The sequence below is a fragment of the Marmota marmota genome, unplaced genomic scaffold (assembly GCF_001458135.2).
Source record: "Marmota marmota marmota unplaced genomic scaffold, marMar, whole genome shotgun sequence".
In the NCBI taxonomy this organism is placed as follows: Eukaryota; Metazoa; Chordata; class Mammalia; order Rodentia; family Sciuridae; genus Marmota; species Marmota marmota.
This window is the reverse complement of record NW_025999998.1, coordinates 5,381,903-5,395,285: the sequence shown is the minus strand read 5'-3', so window position 1 is coordinate 5,395,285 and position 13,383 is coordinate 5,381,903. Positions and strand designations below refer to the sequence as shown.

The 13,383-nt window shown below is 34.5% G+C and overlaps 1 non-coding gene across 1 annotated transcript; it reads right to left on the bottom strand.

Annotated features, from left to right (window-relative positions):
• Nucleotides 1–2,155: 2,155 nt before the first annotated feature.
• LOC125617937 lies at nucleotides 2,156–2,262 on the bottom strand. Its single transcript, XR_007349075.1, has one exon. It is a non-coding gene; the product is annotated as a U6 spliceosomal RNA (small nuclear RNA).
• Nucleotides 2,263–13,383: the final 11,121 nt, after the last annotated feature.

Here is a 13,383-nt window from a genome sequence, read left to right as displayed (position 1 = left end):
AAGTGCTGGAGAGGATGTGGGGAAAAGGGTACTCTTGTATATTGCTGGTGGGACTGCAAACTGGTGCGGCCAATCTGGAAAGCAGTATGGAGATTCCTGGGAAAGCTGGGAATGGAACCACCATTTGACCCAGCTATTGCCCTTCTTGGACTATTCCCTGAAGACCTTAAAAGAGCGTACTACAGGGATACTGCTACATCGATGTTCATAGCAGCACAATTCACAATAGCTAGACTGTGGAACCAACCCAGATGCCCTTCAATAGATGAATGGATAAAAAAAAAATGTGGCATTTATACACCATGGAGTATTACACAGCACTAAAAAATGACAAAATCATGGAATTTGCAGGGAAATGGATGGCACTAGAGCAGATTATGCTTAGTGAAGCTAGCCAATCCCTAAAAAACAAATACCAGATGTCTTCTTTGATATAATGAGAGCAACTAAGAACAGAGCAGGGAGGAAGAGCAGGAAGAAAAGATTAACATTAAACAGAGACATGAGGTGGGAGGGAAAGGGAGAGAAAAGGGAAATTACATGGAAATGGAGGGAGACCCTCATTGTTATACAAAATTACATATAAGAGGTTGTGAGGGGAATGGGAAAATAAACAAGGAGAGAAATGAATTACAGTAGATTGGGTAGAGAGAGAAGATGGGAGGGGAGGGGATGGGGGATAGTAGAGGATAGGAAAGGCAGCAGAATACAACAGACACTAGTATAGCAATATGTAAAACAGTGGATGTGTAACCGATGTGATTCTGCAATCTGTATTTGGGGTAAAAATGGGAGTTCATAACCCACTTGAATCAAAGTGTGAAATATGATATGTCAAGAACTATGTAATGTTTTGAACAACCAACAATAAAAATTAAAGGAAATAAATAAATAAATAAATTTAAAAAGTAAAAAAAAAAGAAAATTCATCATTCTTTAATTTCTGCTAATATGTAGTTTAATTTGAAATTTCCCAAGATATTCCACATATTACTTGTATAGTCTTTTTCTAAAAACTAAGGTATATACAAGATCCATTGCATTGCTATATATTTTTTTAAACTCTCAACCTAAAAAGGTAGTCTTTCCTTCTTTCTCACTTTGTTACAAAAATTGATTTTTGGTAAATTAGGCCACTTTACATGAAGACCACCGCACATTCTTTTTTTTTTTTGGTTTATTCTTTTTAGTTATACATGACAGAATTTACTTTGACAGAATTTGATTATACAAGCATGGAATATATCTTATGCTAATTAGGACCCCATTCTTGTGGAGGTACAAAACGGTGGGATTCACTATGGTGTATTCATATATGTACATAGGAAAATGATTTGGCATTCATTCCACTGTCTTTTCTTTTCCTATCACCCCTCTCTTCCCCTAATTCCCCTGAATATCTATTGAATATCTTCCCTCTTATTATCAGCAAAAACATTCAACCTTTGGCTTTTGGGGACTGGCTTATTTCACTTAGCAATGAGATTTCCCGGTTCCATACATTTACCAGCAAAGGTCATAAAGTTATTCTTTTTAATGACTGAGTAGTAAATACTCCATTGTGTATGTATACCACATTTTCTTTATCCATTCATCTGTTTAAGGGCACATAGGTTGGCTCCATAGTGTAGCTATTGTGAATGGAGCTGCTGTAAACATTGATGTGGCCATGTCACTGTAATATGTTGATTTTAACTTCTTTGGATATATACCAAGGAATAGGATAATTGTGTCAAATGGTGGTTCCATTCCTAGTTTTGAGGAATATTCATACTGCTCCAGAGGGGTTGAACCAATTTGCATTCCCACCAGCAATGTATGAAAAACCATTTTCCCCACATCCTTGCCAACATTTATTATTACTTGTATTCTAATAATTGCCATTCTGACTAGAGTGAGGTGAAATTTCAGTGTAGTTTTAATTTGCATGTAGTTTTAATTTGTTAGAGATGCTGAATATTTTTTTCATGCATATGTTGACCATTCATATTTCCTTTTCTGAGAAGTGTCTGTTCAGTTTCTTTACCCATTTATTAATTGAATGATGATGATGATGATGATGATTGGTGTTAAGTTTTTGAGTTCTTTATATATCCTGGAAATTAACACCCTGTATGAGGCAAAGATTTTCTTCCATTCTGTAGGCGTGCTCTCCACATTCTTGGAACGCTTCACAAATTTGCATGTCATCATTGTGCAGGGGCCACGTTAATCTTCTCTGTATCACTCCAGTTTTAGTGTATGTGCTGCCAAAGTGGGCACCATCCCACAATCTTGATTTAGCTAATTGCTAAAGTTTTCTTGTATCTTTTTCCTGTTGTAAACTAAGTTAAAGACTAAAGTTAAACATATCTTATGTGAATACTTCATAGATGATGTTGTATAAATTTATTTTAAGGAGTTTATATTCAAAAATATTTGTTAATGGATAAGTAGTATTTCATAGGATAAAGAATAGTGTAACAAGGTGGGTGAGAAAACAGCCTGATTTTAATAACAGCAAGGTAGACATAAAACAGGTTGAAAATGAGCTTTAGATATTCTTTGAAAATTATTCATTTCTTGTAGGAAAGAAAAAAGTTACCAAAGATATTGGTAAGCTGCTTCTTATAAATGAAGTTGGTCATCTCAGTTTAATGCCAAGAGCATTAGTGTTTACATTGAGAAATTAGTCACAGTTGCCATTGGCTGTTTCCCTTAAAGAAAGGGCCTTTTGAAGATCAAGGAATGTTTGAAGTATGAAGTTAGTTACTTGTCATTACTGATGAAGTGACAGTAGAAGAAACTGCGCATTACTGATTCTAAGTGCCTTGTGTCTGTTTTGAAAGCAATAAGTAATGGATCATCAACAATTAACCAGAAAATCTTTTTGGGAAATCCTCTAAAGTATATTAGAAATCTTTCCTGTCTTTAGAAATAGCATTCAGTATAGTTGAATAATGGCTTATTTTTTTTTGGGGGGGGGGACATATCTTCTTAAGGTAAATCTTATGTAATATGTGAAGTGTTGAATTTAAGTAAAGTTTGACAAGTGTATATACTTATGTAACCACTATTTCAATCAAGATTCAAAACATTTTCAACATTCCAGAAGGTTCTCTGTACCCACTTCAGGTCAGTCTGCTGCCCCTTCCTCCATGCAAATGGTAGTTTGCCTTGGTCCCAGCCCTGTACAACCGGAGAGTTTGTCCAGTCAAAAAGCTAGTAAACAAATGTCAGATCCAGTACTTCAACCTTGCATTCAAACTTTGGTCTGTATTCTTAACCCTAATATTATATTCTCCAATGGTGTTTTGTTAGGGTCTGTAAACAAGTCTGGATGGCACCTGGCATTTTGCCAGAGGGAGTGGTTTGTGAAGTAACCCAGCGAGCCATTAAGTGTGGAGATTCCTTATTGGTTGACTGCTGTATCTAGTTTATGTTAATTAAGATAAGCTGTGTGTAATGTATATATACCCCTCCGGTCCTACAATAAACGACTCCCACTCCTGCTGTATCAATGTACACAAGTTGTTCGTCACCCCCTGGTTATTTTGCTGCAGCCTGACTGTGGAAGTGTTTGTGGTATGAATAAACTTTTGTGAGCTGGCCAGGGAATCTAATCACCACATATAAGGAATTTTCTTGTAGAAGAAATTATCTTAAAGAAGTCCAGCAATCAACTTACAGATTCAGTTACTAGAACATAACCTCTCTTGAAAAGTTGGTTAACCCAATTTTAAAATGGACAATTAACTTGAATAGGCATCTTTAAAGAAGATACACAAGTAGTTCAATATGTTTATATTGAACATAAAAGATTTCCAATAGCATTCATTTTTAGAGATGTGTAAATCTAAACTTCACATTCACTAGAATGGCTACCAAAAAAAAAAAAAAAAAAAAGATAATAACAAGGGTTTATAAAGATGTGGAGAAGTTGAAATCCTGTGTATTGTGGAAACAGTTTTACAAAAAGTTAAACATAGAGTTATCATATGGCCTAGCAATTCCATTCCTAGGTATATATCCTAAAGAACTGATAGAAGGTATTCAAACAAAAACTTGTGCATGAACTTTCATAGTACACTATTAATAATAGCCAAAGGTGGAAACAACCCAAATGTCCATGAACAAGTGAATGGATAACCACAAAATGGTATATCTATAAAGGGGAATATTATTCAATCATAAAAGAAATTAAATATTAATATGTGGTACAACATGAGTAGAACCTTAAAACATTATGCTAAATGCAAGAAGACAGACACAAAAGGCCATATATTTTATTTTATTTATATAAAATGTCCAGAATTGACAAATTCATAGTCTCAGAAAGAAAGATTATTAGAAAAATTATTAGTTGCTGTGGGTCAGGAGAAGGAGGGAATGGGGAGTGACTGCTAATGGATACAGAGTTTCGTTGAAGGGGGTAATAAAAATATTTTCTTACTTGAACTAGCCACATTTCAAGTGTCCAGTAGTCACATGTGACATATTTGTTATATTGGAGTGTACAGAGGTAAGACATTTCTGTTATTGCAGTAAGGTTTTATTGGACAGTGTTAGTAAAGACATGCAGTTTAACATACACACTAGGATGTTTTTATTTGCTCTTAATACCCCAGTTCCCAGTTATTATGGATCATTTACAGAAAATGTTATGAGCAGAATCATGATCACTCCCTAAAAGAGAATGTTGATATCCTAACCTGTTATTTCAAAATATGACCTTATTTGGAAATAAGGTGTTTACACAGGAAATCAAGTTAAAATGACATCATTAGGGTGGGCCTTAATTCTACATAACTGATGTCCTTGTAAAAAGGGGAAATTTGGGCACAAACACACATATACATAGAAGAAAGACTATGTGAATATATTAGATCTCTCAGATAAAGGAAGCAGAGCAGGACTGGAGATAAATTTCTGAGCTAGTGGCTCACCACATCTCACCTCTCCAAGTCCAAGCAGCAAAGCTCAGTCCCCATCAGGATTTTTGGGACTGAGTATGCCAGCTGTTTTGTATGTGGACCTTGTAGCCTGCCAAATGTCTGGAAATGAAAAGGAAAATTCCTAGTGCTTGCAGTGGTGACAGCTAGGAGGTAGGAGTGATACATTTTCAAGCCAGGAACACTAAAGATAGCCAGTAAACACCAAAAACTAAAAAGGAAGAAAGTATCCTCCTTTAGAACTGTCAGGAAGCATGATTTTGCTGACACTTTGATTTCAGAGTTTGAGCTCCAGATGTTGAGAGAATGCAAATTTTTGATGTAAGCCACCCAGTTTTTGGTACTTGAACAGCAGGCCTAGGAAACTTCTACAGAGAACATACTCAACAGTTATATAATCTTGAGTGAACTTTTTTTTGGGGGGGAGGGGAGTGCTAGGGATTGAACTGAGTGCCTTAGGCATGCCCGGCAACTCCTCTTACTGACCTACATCCCCAGCCCTTGAGTGAACTAATTTTGAAAATGAAGTTTGTTATTAAGATTTAAAAGATCAAGCTGAATCTCTTTTGCAGATATTCTCCAAATACAGCCATAACCTTAAATCTTAAAACATTAACAAAAAATACTAGTAGGCATGTAAATATCATGAATAACTGTAGGGTCATTTGTAATCATCCCGTTTTACAGTTTATACAGTACATTGAACTGGACCACGTATGATTGGAGACCCCTAACCACAATATTACTCATTGAGAAATTAATTTTCTTTATCAGAAAATTTAATTTGTAGCTGGTCATGGTGGCACATGCCTGTAATTCCAGCAGCTTGGGAAGATTGGGAGTTCAAAGCCAGCTTCCGCAATGGCAAGGCACTATGCAATTCAGTGAGACCCTGTCTCTAAATAAAATACAAAATAGGTTGGGGATGTGGCTCAGTGGTTGAGTGTCCCTGAGTTCAATCCCTGGTACTCCCCTCCACACCCCTCCCCCGCCCAAAAAAAAGAAGAAAAAGAAAATTTAATTTGTAAATTTCTTTCAGAATACATATCAACAGAATAGTGAGTAAATTATAGAAGCATATGTATATAATTTCAGAATTGAAAATAGTGGGTTAGTTCTCTGATAGCTACAGGTACATATATTTAAGAGCACTCAGGGAACTTTAGAGTTGTGAATAGTGAGTCATTTCTTAATCTGACTGGTGGGTTTGTAGGTGTTCATTATTTATCATTTGTATACTACATATGTTTATATCAAATATTTTGTCAAAAACTTTATACTATCTGAGTCTATGGAAAGAACTACATTGACGAAAGTGGTGTATTACTGGTATTTACAGATAGGTATTTCCTTTCATATTCTTTATGGATAATCAAAGAATATAGAACTCAAAATATTAGTTGGTGTAACAAAATTAGTAAGAATGTTTTAATAGCATGAAACTTTACAAAAGGATTTGTTGTGAATACTCTATGGAATATATTTTTATGTTGCAAAATTATGTTTCTTATTGAAAGAAACTGCATTTTAAAATAACTTTAGCAGACTTTACATACACATGTATTTAGAAACAGAGTGTTGTAGAGGGTAAAATTGCTTCCAAGAAAAGTTTTTTTTTTTTTTTTTTTTTAATGGAATCAACAATTAACTTAGAGGCTTTAAACATGTTGATTCTTGCTATTTAGAGAGTCAAAAATAGTGCTCATTAAAATCTGGGCAAAATGCAAGTCACTTAGGAAGAGATGATACTAAAGAATACTAGTTATCTGCTTTACATCAAGATTTAGTAGTCTTAGAAACCCACATTATTGTATATTATTCTGTTTGTTTCAGAATGGCTGTGTATAGTAAAAACCTCAGATTTGGTGTGCTTCTGACTCACCAAACTAATTTACTTTTTTTTTTTTTTTTTGGTACCAGGGATTGAACTCAGGGCACTTAACCACTGAGCCACATCCCCAGCCTTTTTTTGTATTTTATTTAGAGACAGGATCCCCTTAGTTGCTAAGTGCCTAGGTAAGTTGCTGAAGCTATCTTTGAACTCTTTTTTTTTTTTTTTTAGTTGTAGGTGGACACAATACCTTTATTTATTTTTTATGTGGTGCTGAAAATTGAACCCAGTGCCTCAGGCATGTTAGGCAAGCGCTCTATCTCTGAGCCACAACCCCAGCCCTGTCTTTGAACTCTTGATCCTTCAGCCTCAGTCTCCCAAGCTGCAGGAATTACAGGCATGTGCTACCATACCTAGCCTAAGTTACTCATTTTTAAAAATAAAAAAATTATAACATATTTAAATATTGAAACAATAAGAAGTGAAAAATTAGTAAATAGTAAAACATATTATGATTTTTAAATAAGTGATTAAATATTGTCACTCAGTGCCAGACTAGTTTTATGTTTATTAGACAGCTTATCATTAATGCCAATTATAAGAAAGGTCAGTTTTTAAAAAACCCTTTTCTGTTGGAATTACTAATCTCTCCTTGGTCTAGTATTTAAAAAAAAAAAAAGCTTTCAAAATTATCAGGTCAAAGAATCATAAAGTTGAAAATCATACACACACACACAACAAAAAAGTAAAAATAAAAAATAAATGTACTACTGATTATATCTTATATATATTTATTGAAGTTAATACACAAATTATATCTTCTTTTTTAAAATTTCCATCTTCTCCTTTCTGACCTCTCCTCCTTATGTACTAGTTCAGGTTTCTTTTCTAGACTTTTATAATAGATTCTAAATTGGTCTCCCAAGCAGTGTTTTCTTCTATATTGAGTTTTCCAAAAGGCCATCCATAATATCTTGTTTTTAACTTTTAATACCTTTCTTGAGGTATAATTGACATAAGTTGTGCATGTTTCCAGTATAAATTTTAACAGTTTTGACATGTATACATATATCAAACCATTCCCATTATCATAATAGTGAGTATTACCCCTAAATGTTTCCTCATGCCCCTTTGTAGTTGTTTCTTACTGCCCTCCTTCCCCCAGGTAATCACTCCTCTGCTAGCTTTTTCTCTATATAAATTAGTTTGCATTTTATTGAATTTTTATTTAAATGGAATCATATAGTGTATACTTGTTTTTTGGTGCATCTTTCACTTAACAAAACATAAACATTGATATACTATTATTAACTAAACTATAGATCTGATTGAAATTTCCCCTTATTTTTCAAATTGGTTATTCTTTTTATATTTTAGAATTCTATCCATGATCTCACATTGCATTTAGTTATTTCTTCTTTGTCTCTTTCAGCCCTTGTTTTTCTTATTCTCCTTTTTATCATTTTGAGCCTTTTTGAAGAGTACTGATTATTTTGTAGAATGTTTGTCATCTTGGGTCTGTTTGATTTTCTCTTGAATGGACTGAGTTTATGTAATTGTTGACAAGAAGACCACAAAAATGTTATTCCTTCTCAGAGCTTATGATATTCTTACTGGTAGGTGATGTTTACCTTGATCACTTGGTTAAGTTGGTGTCTGCCAGATTTCTCTACCGTGAAGTTACTGTCTTTCCTTTTGTAGTTAAAATTTTTGAAAAAGTAACTTGGGGGGAGATAATAGGCAAATCTTATTTCTCCTGGAACGCCTTCCTTCCTTCCTTTCCTTTCTTCCTTGGAACCCCTTCCTTTACTTTTCTTTCCTTTCTGAAACCCCTTCCTTTCCTTTTCCTTTTCTTTCCCCTCTCTTCCTTTTCTTTCCCCTCTCCTCCCCTCCCCCACTTCTTTCCATTGAACCCAGCGAAACTCTCTACCACTGAGCCTCATCCCCAGCTGTTTTTATTTTTTATTTTGAGATAGGATCTCACTAAGTTGCCAGGCTAACCTTGAAGTTAATGCCAATGCCTGGCTTCCTGGAACTTTTTCTTATTAATTTTAGCATCACTGGGTCATGTCTGCCACCTAATTATGATTCTCGCCTTCCTCTTTCCTACTACGTTTACTAATTGGAATTCTAATGTGAGGATATGCTGTCCCTTCTCTTTCAGTTATTCCATTAGTTATATCAATATGGCTTCATAGATAATTTATTCATTTACTTATGTCAGTATGGCTATATACATATTTATTCTACCTGGGCAGAATCTGATACTGTAATTATTTTGTTTAAATCTTTTACCTCTATTTTTTAATTAGATTTTTCATTTTATTTTTGTGTTTTAAGAGTCTTTTGGGCTGGGGTTGTGGCTCAGCAGTAGAGTGCTCACCTAGCACGTTTGAGGCCCTGGGTTCGATCCTAGCACCACATAAAAATAAACGAATGAAATAAAGTTATTGGGTCCAACTACAACTAAAAAAAATTATTTATTTATTTTTTTTACAAGAGTCTTTTATATATTCTGGGTACAAGTCCTTGATGTAAATATGTGGTTTGCAAATATTTTTTCCAGTCTGTGACATATCTCTGTCAATAATGTGTTTTGAGGAGAAGTTTTGCTTGTTGTGGTACTGAGGATTAAACACAGAAGTGCTAATCACTGCGCCACCTCCCAGTTCTTTTTTATATTTCATTTAGAGATGGGATCTTGCTGAGTTGCTAAGTACCTCGTTAAGTTGCTGAGGCTGGCTTTGAACTCACATTCCCCTGCCTCAGCCTGCTGATCTCTGGGATTACAGGCATGTTTGTTGCCCAGCAGGAGAAGTATTTTTTATGAAGATCATTTTGTCAGTTCTCACTTTTGAACCAGGTCTTTTGTGTCTTATGTAAGAAATCTTTGCCTAACCCAAGGCCACAGAGGATTTTCACCTGTATATCTGAATTCCTATGGATTAGGTTTTACATATAAATCTATAATAATCTATAAATTGATAGGTGCATAGAACAAAGTATGGATTGAAGTTCATTTTTAGAAAATACATTACGTGAAATATATTTAAATATATATATTAACTGTTACAAAATATAGTATATTAGATGTCTTATTGTTCCAGCACCATTTGTTGAAAAGATGTTCTTATGACCATTGAATTAGCTTTGCATCTTTCTATTGATTTTTCTATTTTTTAAACTATTCTGTTTCATTGTTCTGTTTGTCTCCCTTGATTGCCAACACCACACATTCTTGATCACTCTAGCTTTATTAAGGGTCTAGCCAGGAAGTGTAAGTCTTATAAGTACTTTTTTTTGGGGGGGGGGGGGGTACTGGTGATTAAACTAAGCCCCCACCCTTTAAAAAAAATTTTTTTTTTTTTTAAATTGAAACAGGGTCTTGATGAGTTGCTTGAGGCCTTGCTGAGTTGCTAAAACTGGCTTTGAACTTGTGATCTTCCTGCTTTGTCCTCCCAAATCACTGAGATTACAGGCTTGGGCCACCATGCCTGGCTTTAAGTACATCCTTTTTAAAAGCTGCTTTGTTATTTTAACTTCTGTTGCAGAGTCAAGTTTCTTTTCTAGATAGTTACAATAAATCCTGATTTCTATCCCAAACTATGTTCTCATTTTCATCTAATGCAAATGACACCCAAAGTACTTATTTTTAACCTTTACTTGATGGCTTCTTAGGAACTTATATATTTCACTTGCAGAGATTAACAAAAAGCCTTTAAAGGATGACCTGTGAAACATGGAAAACAGTATTTCAACTGCTTATTGTAAGGCTAAAATAAAAGAAATACACAAACACCACATTCTAGTAGGCAGATTTCCCACAGGGATGCAGTTAGCCATTCAAAACTACTTGATGTATATACTAGGCTTGAATAAAGTAAATAAATTGTGTGAAATTAGAGCAGGGTTTCTCACTGCCAGAAACTACAAATAATCAAGGGGACATTCTAGAATGAATGCTAAATATTCTGGATTATAGTCAGAGATGATAGTAGGAATTCCTGTGAGATACACACACATACATATACACACACATACATATACACACACATACATATATATACACACACACACACATACACATGAATAATATATTTGCATATAGAAAAATTAATAGATCATGCATTGGAATATTTTCACCACTGTGCTACATCTCCAATCCTTTTTATTTATTATTTTTGGAATTTTGAGACAGGATCTCACTAAGTTACTTAGGGCCTTGCTAAGTTGCTGGGGCTGATCTCAAACTTACAATCCTCCTGCCTCAGCCTACTGAGTTGCTGTGATTATAGGTGTAAGCACTATGCCTGGCTTCAGATCTCATTTCTAAAAAGTATTTAATAAAAAGGAAACTGGGCACAGTGGTGTATACCTATAATCCCAATGACTTGGGTGGCTGAGGCAGGAGGATGGCAATGTGGGCATCTCAAAATAAAAAATATGAAGGGCTAGAGGTGTAGCTCAGAGTTGAGTACCTCTAGGTTCAAAAGAGGACTCCCTGGAAAAATGGCTGACTGAAGGGCTAAGGCAGGGAAAGTACAAGATGACCTTAGAGCACATTTTGGTGCCAGAACCTTAGAAAATGAGGGTATGCCTAAGGAACCCAGGAGTCAGCCTGAAGTATAATAATTGCTACAGAGAAGATCTATTAATGAATTCTAAAATTAATGTCTGTGAATTTATAGGGAAAATGGGATATTTGCATAGGCTGAGGGGCATTCTTTAAAAAGAAAAAAAAAAAAAATTGCCAGAACTATACTCTTTAAAAGTGGCAAAAGTGAAAGACTATGAACCTGTAACAAATTTGATCTTAATTAGTGAAAACCATAAGTGATGTCAGGATTTAAATGACTAAGAACATCTTATATTCTTCTTGAGCTAGGAAGGTCCTAAAAAACTAAACATTTGGTTCAGTAGGGCAGCAGAGAGAAGGAATCTTAGCAGGGAGTAATAATAAGGGAATGAATGACAAAATAATGAAGGGTTGACAAGCTGTGGCTTTGGTGGCCTGTTTTTGTATAGTCTGGAAGCAAAGAATAGTTTTATGTTTTATATTATTTGAAGAAGGAAAAGAAAAGAGTATGTGGCAGAGTCTGTATGTGTCTCACAGAGTCTGAATTGTTTGCTCTTTGATTCTTTTCAGAAAGTTTGCAGGCCTTTGACACAGAAGAATGAATGAACATGATTGTAATTCTTCTCCAATTTTATAAAATTACTGGGAGAGGGGTCCTTGATTATAATTGTATATATTGTTTCCTTTTAATGATGTTATATTCTTTTATATATTTTGAAACTTTATTAATAGACATGTGTAATTGTTTGCCTTCCTAATGAATTTACCATTTTAATAGGAAATTTTTCCTTATATGTAATGATGTTTCTTAAATTAAGCACTATTTTTTCTGAGTTTAAACATTCCAGCTTTTTATGGTTTACTGTTTACGTGGTACATATTTTTCTATTCTTTTATTTTTGATCCTTTTGTATTGTTGTATTCAAAGGCCATTTCTTATAGATAACATGTAGATGAGTCTTAGTTTTTTTAATTATATTTATCATAAATATTGTTATGGTTAACTGTAGCTTTCTGTTGCTGTGACAAAATACCTGACATGAACAGCTTAAAGGAAGGAAAGATTTGCTTTTCCTCATGGTTTCAGAAGTTTCAGTACATGGTCAGCTGACTCTGCTGCTTTTAGGCCAGTGGTGAGATAGAACATCATGGCAGGGAGAACATGGTGAAACAAAGCTGCTCACCTCATGATGGCTAGGAAGCAGTGGGAAAGAGGGAGGGTAGTAGGCACTGGGGACAAATAAACCCTTCAAGGACATGCCCCCAATGGATTACTACTTCCAGCTAGTCCGTACATCCTTACATTTCCACCATCTCTCAATAACACTACTAGCCGTGGACCAAATTTTCAACATATGAGCCTCTGGGAGACTTTTCAGATCCAAACCATAACAGTCTACCAATTTGCTATTTATTTTCTAATTATCTCTTCCTTTTTTTTTTCCCCCCCTGATTACTTTGGATTGCCAGAATATTATCTTAGAATTCTACTTTAAGTTTCTTGGTTGGCTGTTAAATCTGTACTTCTTTGCCTTGGGAAGAGAGGTGGTGATGGTTGTGATTACAGTATAGTTCATTATCACCCTGTATTTAGAAATAACGTTTTTACTTTTTAACATAAAATATAGGAACTTTGCATTAGTATAGTTCCATTTACCACTCTTTTGTATGTATATGTGTAATATATATATATATATATATCTATCTTCAGTTTTTTATCAATCCTATAATACTGTTATAATTTTTGCTTTAAATAATCATGGCCTTTAAAGAAATAAGAGAAAAAGAAAAGATACATGCAGTTTTTTCTGTTCACCCATATTAATCATTTCTGGTACTCTGTTTCTTCTTGAGGATCTGAAAAATCATATTTCTGCCCCACTCTCTTTTTTCTTCTTGGACTCCTTTTATTAATATTGCTTGATATGATCCCTCTTGTTTTTAACAATGCTTTCTTTCATCTAGTCTTTTTTTTCTCTGAGTTTCAGATCAGATAATTCCTACTAATTTTATTACAGATTCAGTCCATAGAATTCATTAAATTG